We start from the raw sequence: 7,375 nt of genomic DNA on the forward strand, positions 1-7,375 counted from the left end.
AAATACTTGGTTTACGTGAATTATATTTCTGAGTTTTCTGAAAAAATATTCCTTTATTTTACTACACACTAAATTTCTTTCAGCGTACATTCAAATGTGTGAGCTTATGACAAATCAATTAGAATCGAAAGTAGAAGACATTTTTGGACGATATACATTTTGATACGCAGTATTATATTCCAGTTTTGAAAAGACACATCTTTATAATAAAGGTATGTTTTTAAAATTATTATTTGACCATGAACAGAATTTTGGGTTGAAAAGAGGGGGGTCTAACATACAACCAGATTAGCATGTATATGATTTATTTGGACCAACGCCTATAAAGTGTGATAGGGTACATGATTTAAACAATTAATGTATTTTAGGCTAAATTAAATCAGGTATGAAGTTTGAAGAGACAAAGCATTGTGATATTGTAGACATATAATAATACGGCTTTTGTAAATCTGTGACATGATCCTATCATATTATATAGATATTGTAATATCTTCATTTTGACATTACGTTTCAAACAACTGCAAGTTTTGGATTATTGGATATAACCGTAGCGTTTGTGTTTTCAACATAATCTAATAATGTTTTTTTTCAGTGTACCTGATTTTTAATGGGGATTTAATTTAGCATTTTGGTAACTGTTATTGTTTTTACAGTTTTTAGACGACATTACACATGAACAAAAAGACAAGCAAATTACACATAGACATCTTATTATACAAATTAAAGTATAATCGCGTTCGATAATGAGATGAACACATAGACGATAATGGCTTCAACTAAAGGAATATAAATGTCATCAACCCGTAAATAATTCATAAAATGGTTAAAAAAAAGGGTACAAGTCGTGACCGTAAGTACAAAGTAGATGTAAGTACTGTTAAGTAATCTTCCTGATCTAACACATTCAGTTTTTAAATCTTTTTACTATATGGGCACTTACGTATTTGTCCGCTTTGCTGACTTGATATTTTATCTACTTTTAGTATCAACAATGTCTTCTCAACGCTTTAACCAACAGTTATATCATGTGTACCTGGTATGTTAATGACTTAGTGTTAAAATGATGTGTTCCTTTTTCACCTTTACATCAAAACTGTCTTTCATTGTTAAATTACCTTTTTTACCCGAGATATGCTCACATGTCTTAACAATTGATTTCAATATCCACACATATTGCTCAAATTTTTATATACTTATTAATGCTTGATTCAGTCACCTCTTACATACCCGAATTTACTCCGTGTAATGTGTCAATTATTATTTCATTTAGAGAATAAAGTAGTTTTGCGGATTAGGTTTAGAATTCCTCTTTATTCATTAACATCTAAAACGATTTGAAAATATTTAAACGCTTTATAACAATATTTTCAGGTTACATTATTATTGAAGATATCAGAGGCGGTGTTCACTTTTCAATGTCCTGTTCAGTTACACTGGAAACAAAGATCAGAGGCGATTTGTGATTCATTCGACAAGTATTTTTGCTTGTATGATAGAAATGAAAAGAAATATAATGAATCGTGTAGAGACAAACCTGATGTTGAAAAAACAGGTAACAAGGTGTTCAAAGTTCTTAACAGGCAAAGGCAATGTACCAAAATTGTAATATTACTAAATCAAATAATAGGTTCATTAACGTTATCAGTCAGTATGCAAAATGATGAGGTCCTTATTAGATGACATTACATTATGTTCAATACATTTCTTTAAGTTAAGCGAACACATTATTTGATAAGTCAGATCGTATATCCATCAACCTATAATGTTACAAGAAAAGTTATAGTAATCAAGGCATGAATTTTTTTCTTTGCATATAGGATATAAACTGATTGTTGCTGGATCACTGCAGGGAGATACCTGTGATCATGAATTTTACCAACCTTTTAAATTCTCGTCTATCGGGAACAGTCGATGCGTTTATAAACAACCTTACTGCAGCGAGGAAGGACAACTCGTTTATAGAAATGGAACAGAAAAACTAGTTAGATCATGCCGCTGTGATTATACTAGAGGTTTTGATTTTATAACACGACCAAAGAATCCATGTTTTTGTGTACCATCTTCAGAAGATTGTTCCTGTTATCGTAAGACATGTCCGACTAAATATATTTTATCACCAGGTATGATAATATATTTTTAACGTTAATTGTCAATAATCGGATCATTATCTTTTATGATTGAAATTAAATTTGAAAATTAAGATGGTAAATGAAGTGCTTAGTTTTAAAATTCTCGTGAAAATTATGTGACAAAATTTAATGTTCAAGTGACTGTCACAAGAAACTCACATGAACTGATTTCACCTGAGTTTCACGTATAATCTGGTTTATGGTGAAATGCATGTAAGTTTCACGTATAATTTCGTTGATGGTGAAATGCATGTGAGTATCACGTGAGATTTTGAATCATATAAGGTTAAATTCACGTAAAATTGATGTGAGTGAAATTTGCCTGTGTTTTTTAAAACGATAATATATGTCTGCATTCATGCCAAGGGCTTTATTTTCCAATTTAAAAAAAAATCATTGTAATACTTCCTGTAAAAATGTCCTTCTATAGTAAAAGTGCTCTTTTTTTGCATAATTTTTAAAAGTAATATATATAGTGTTAACTGCACTATGCGAACATATTATGCCTTACTGTTGCAACAGACTGTTAATTTTTATTTCAATAATTTCAATTTCACGTGCAAAGGCGCATCTTAGTTGATTTGACAGACAAGTTGCTTGGATTTATTAGCCTGACAGTTGATTAACTATTACAATTAAAAAATAAGGGGGAAATGGTAGATATCATTTCATTTTTTTCTGACATTTTAAGAGACCTAAAAAAACTGTAGTTAATGTGAGAACTTCTGCTTACTGACTGTGAAGCCAACATTGTTTGAATACTTTAAAAGTAATTTGTTAATTTGTTACCGATAAATGGTAATTACAAAAACACTGTTTTTGTAAGTTATTGATTACTATGGAAAATGTTAATGAGAATGAAATGGAATGCATGTTTAATTAAAATAAAAAAAAAACATTCAGTCAAAGCTCTGACACGGTGCATTTTTCAATGTTAAAAACAACATTGTTATATAAATATCATGTATATGCTATGAATGTTGCAGCAATCATCGTTCTGTTATTTTTTTTTAATTTTTTTTTTTTTTGGTACTCGAGCAATTTTACAGATTTTGAAGTTTGTTTTTGTTTTTTTGCCGGTTTACCTGTAGAAATCGAGAAGTGATGTTTCAAAATGATTTTAATATATGCCTTGCAGTAAATGTACCTGGGATATTGTACAAGGATTATTTGATTATTAGTCCCCTACCGAAAAATTCAATTGGACTTTAGGATTGAAACTTTTCCGTCTATCCATCCGTCTCTCAGTCTGTCTGTCCACCCGTCAGTCAGGCAAATCAGTTTTTCTGACTTTTTTCATCATGCTTAAAGATATTGATTTGATATTTAATATTTTGTGTTACAAGGTCAAGTTCGATTTTCAAGATTTTAGTTTTTTCTCCTTGTTCATTTAAAGCCTTTTGAATTTTTGATAAAAAGTAAAATTACAAAAATACTGAACTCAGAGGAAAATCCAATCGGAAAGTTCATACTCAATGGCAAAATCAAATGACAAAATACATAAAAACGAATGGACAAGAACTGTCATATTCCTGACTTGGTACAGGCATAAAATACTTATTAATTACTAGACTTCTGTTTAAAGGGAGATAACTAGTTTTTTTTAAAGATTTATAAAAGAGATTGCCACAGACCATAACTATATTTCACTATTAGTTCTTTAAAACGTTTTGGCTCAACATTTAGAAAGGTTGAACTCATCCCTCTTACAAGGTAGGACTATAAACATCCATACCCTTATAAAACAAGTCAAGAAATGTGTTCACAACTGTAAATATCACCTATTTGCACCTGACATGATCACTCTTTCTATATCAAAATCAGTTAAAATATAGTACCAAAAATGCATTTCTCTCTTCTATCATTTCCAACCAAACAAAACACCTAAGATATACAGGAGAAAGAGAAAGAAAAGAAATTAAGAAAAACATACACTTAAATGAAAAGGAACTAAACACAACGAAAAAAGGGTTTTTTTTTTTTAGTTTTTGAGCCACATTGTATTAATTTAAATGACGTTTTCATTTCTTTAGTAAATCGATTGAAGTATATAGCGGTATGTTTGTTTGTTATTTTATGTAGTTTACAACATGAACATAGATCAAGTTAGAACTTTGTTCCATTACAATGATTTTTTTAACCGGTTTAGGACTATGCATTGCATCACAGAATGCTTGAATTTGACATCATTTACCTGTCAGTGGACGAATGTGATACTTTCAGAGCGTAAATCTTAACTCTATATCTCTTTAAAACATATTGAATAAATTATATTCAGTAAACACATGTTGGCGTGTGCACTCTGGCTTTAAATGTTCCAAGAAAGTAATTGTGTATCAAATATGAACCTATGTCTATCAAACCGTTTTAGATTATGAGTGTCTTAATGAGAACGAGTGGAAACTCAGCTTTCACTGTGATTCAATAGCAACAGTCGTGTGAGTATATATTGTAACATATCCAGAACAGTTAACAAACGAGGTTTATGTAAGAAATAGTCCATGGCAACATCCCAGGGTAAAATAATTGAATATAAAAGCCCAACCCATGGTTAAATGAGAACAAATCTACGGCTGCCATGCATTATTTTGTTTCTAATAGAACAAATTCGGGAATTTTGTAAACCGCGAAAGCCCTATGCATACGATATTGGTTTGCCTGTTCTGTTTTACCCAATTTGATAATATTAGTCATATTATATAATTCAATGTTGGTTTTTAAACCGCATTTGTAACTTATGTTTTATCTTCAAATACAATTGTGTTCGTTCTGAGGCGAACAAGTAGCATTAAAATGCCCGTTATTTACATTTGATATCTTTTTGTTTTACGGAAACATACTTGTGACGTCACCTTAGTTTGTTGCCATGCCAAGACATTACCATCATTTCGCGGAATTTTTGTTTTACGAAAGGTCACCATTTTTTTTTATTATAATGGACTATTTGTTTATTTCGCTATAGAATAGAGATACATATAATTTATCTGAATCTTGGACTTCGTGAACTGAGGATTTTAATGCCGAAAATTGAGAATATCTGTCAATATAAATAAGTTGGTCGTAACATGGAAAAGCCGTTCTTGTGTATTACTGCGTATGCGCCAAAGGTAGATATATTGTGATTATACTGGTTGACATTAATAGGTCGTCGTGTTACAATTTCCTTTAATTATTGCATTTGTTGTCATGTTTTTTTAACCCTCTGTGTTCTTAAATCTCTATATTGAATTTGAACAAAAAAACATCTTAAAGAAAATTTCACAAAAACCTAGAAAGCGCTACATGTACTTATGTTTATAATCATGGCAACGGAGTAGGTCCAGTCCGGTAAGGACCGATTTTGGCCTCAAATTTCAGGTTCATCTGACGAAAGATATTGACCTCTTTTTAAACACTTAAGTGTCTTTTTCATTTGATTCAATTAGTTTATGGGAAAGATTTTATCTGATTAAGTCATTAAAAACGATTCGATTTATTTTTTGTAAATATGGTCAATTTTGATAAAACATTCTTCCTTAAGAACAGTTGTTAGTGTTCTCCAACGATATATTTCTGCTTCTTCTGTAAATAAATATCGGATATCTGAATTGTAATGTTGGCAAAAATGTACACTCTTTTTGCATCATTTTATTAATATAGGTATAAATAATAACATTGATCAGTTATACTGGGACTTTAGTGTACACGTTATCTATTTTCCGAACCCAGGTGTTTTCATACATATATATATATATATATAATACTAAAATTACGAGGTCCAAATTGTCAGCCGTCGTCACGTAAAAACGATGAATCAAAGAATTCAACTTTATATATAACTAATATATTAAAATGCTGTTGATAAAAAATTACACCACTCCAGACCCTTTTGCTTTCCACATAATTAATATTGCCAATAATTAAGAAGTTCCGGGTCGAATCCGATACCGATACCAATAGTATATTCACCTGTTACCTATTACCTTATCTGTACGTTCCACATCTGACAGGCGCACCACCAAACGCTGTATTTAGGATTTTGCTATACTCCCAGGTCGTAATCACAGGGTTGACACTACTACTTTCCCGATTGTAGTACTTTTATCAGTATGACTTTCTAAGATGACGATACAAACAATACAAAAACTGGAAACTGGACTTAAAATAAGGCGTATAGGTACAGCATGTACAATTTTCTATTTGCTGAAATGACGTAAAACAGCGAATCAAAGAATTCAACTTTATTTATAACTCATAAAGGACAATGCTGTTGATTAAAAAATACTCCTTTCCAGGCCCTTTTGTTTTCCAAATAAAATTATTAATACCAATAATTGATAAGTTCCAGGTCGACGGGTCCAAACAGAAAGATGTTGAAAGCAGAGAAAACTGTGCATCTTACAATCGACATGACTTTATCAGATGACAAATTAATTGAATTCAGTCACAGACCCGCGAATCACGGGTGTGTTCTAGTATATATATATATATGTGTGTGTAGGACTGAAATCTATTGCGGGTTCCAAATCTATGGCAGATTCCTAATCTATGACAGATTCCTAATCTATGGCAAATGTGACGTTACAAACGCCAAACAAGTCAAATCTATGACAGATTTTTGTTTTCTCCAAATCTATGGCAGATCTTTAAATTGCGACACAATGGAATAACGCAATATTACCTGGTCACCGCCCCAAACGATATCAGAGCCCATAGATTTAAACACGATTCAAGATTAGGGTATTATCATCTGGACAACAGTTTGCGAATGGTTTAAAGGAACGTGTGACCTAGCTATTATTAGGAAGAGGGACAAAATGTGCTGCACAGGCCTAAACCCGCGATGAACAAGCTAGGGCACCACTTTTTCAGTACCGGATTATAAAAAAGAGTTATAGTAAATATTTTACTACCTGCAGCTGGCAAAGTTTATTAAGTAAAAGATAAAATAAACGGATACCTTTTTGATTTAAATTGTAAACAAATAAACAAAGATGTATTAACGATGAAATAAATATTATTTGAAAATTCAAACTGTTCATTTTTAATTTTTTATCATTTTGTTTATAAAGGGACTTACTAGTTGGTTTAGTGAATGGGTTAAATATAGATACAATGATTATATATATATTGTTTTTTAATCCTGAAGTCTGTATTGAAGAATTATTCTTCATTTACACAAAAAAAATGTTTACCATCACCATGATCACGATTTGGTTGACCATTATTTCACAAATGTTTATAGATATGACGTACAATTCCACTTT

The sequence above is a fragment of the Mytilus trossulus genome, chromosome 14, assembly GCF_036588685.1.
Source record: "Mytilus trossulus isolate FHL-02 chromosome 14, PNRI_Mtr1.1.1.hap1, whole genome shotgun sequence".
Taxonomy (NCBI): domain Eukaryota; kingdom Metazoa; phylum Mollusca; class Bivalvia; order Mytilida; family Mytilidae; genus Mytilus; species Mytilus trossulus.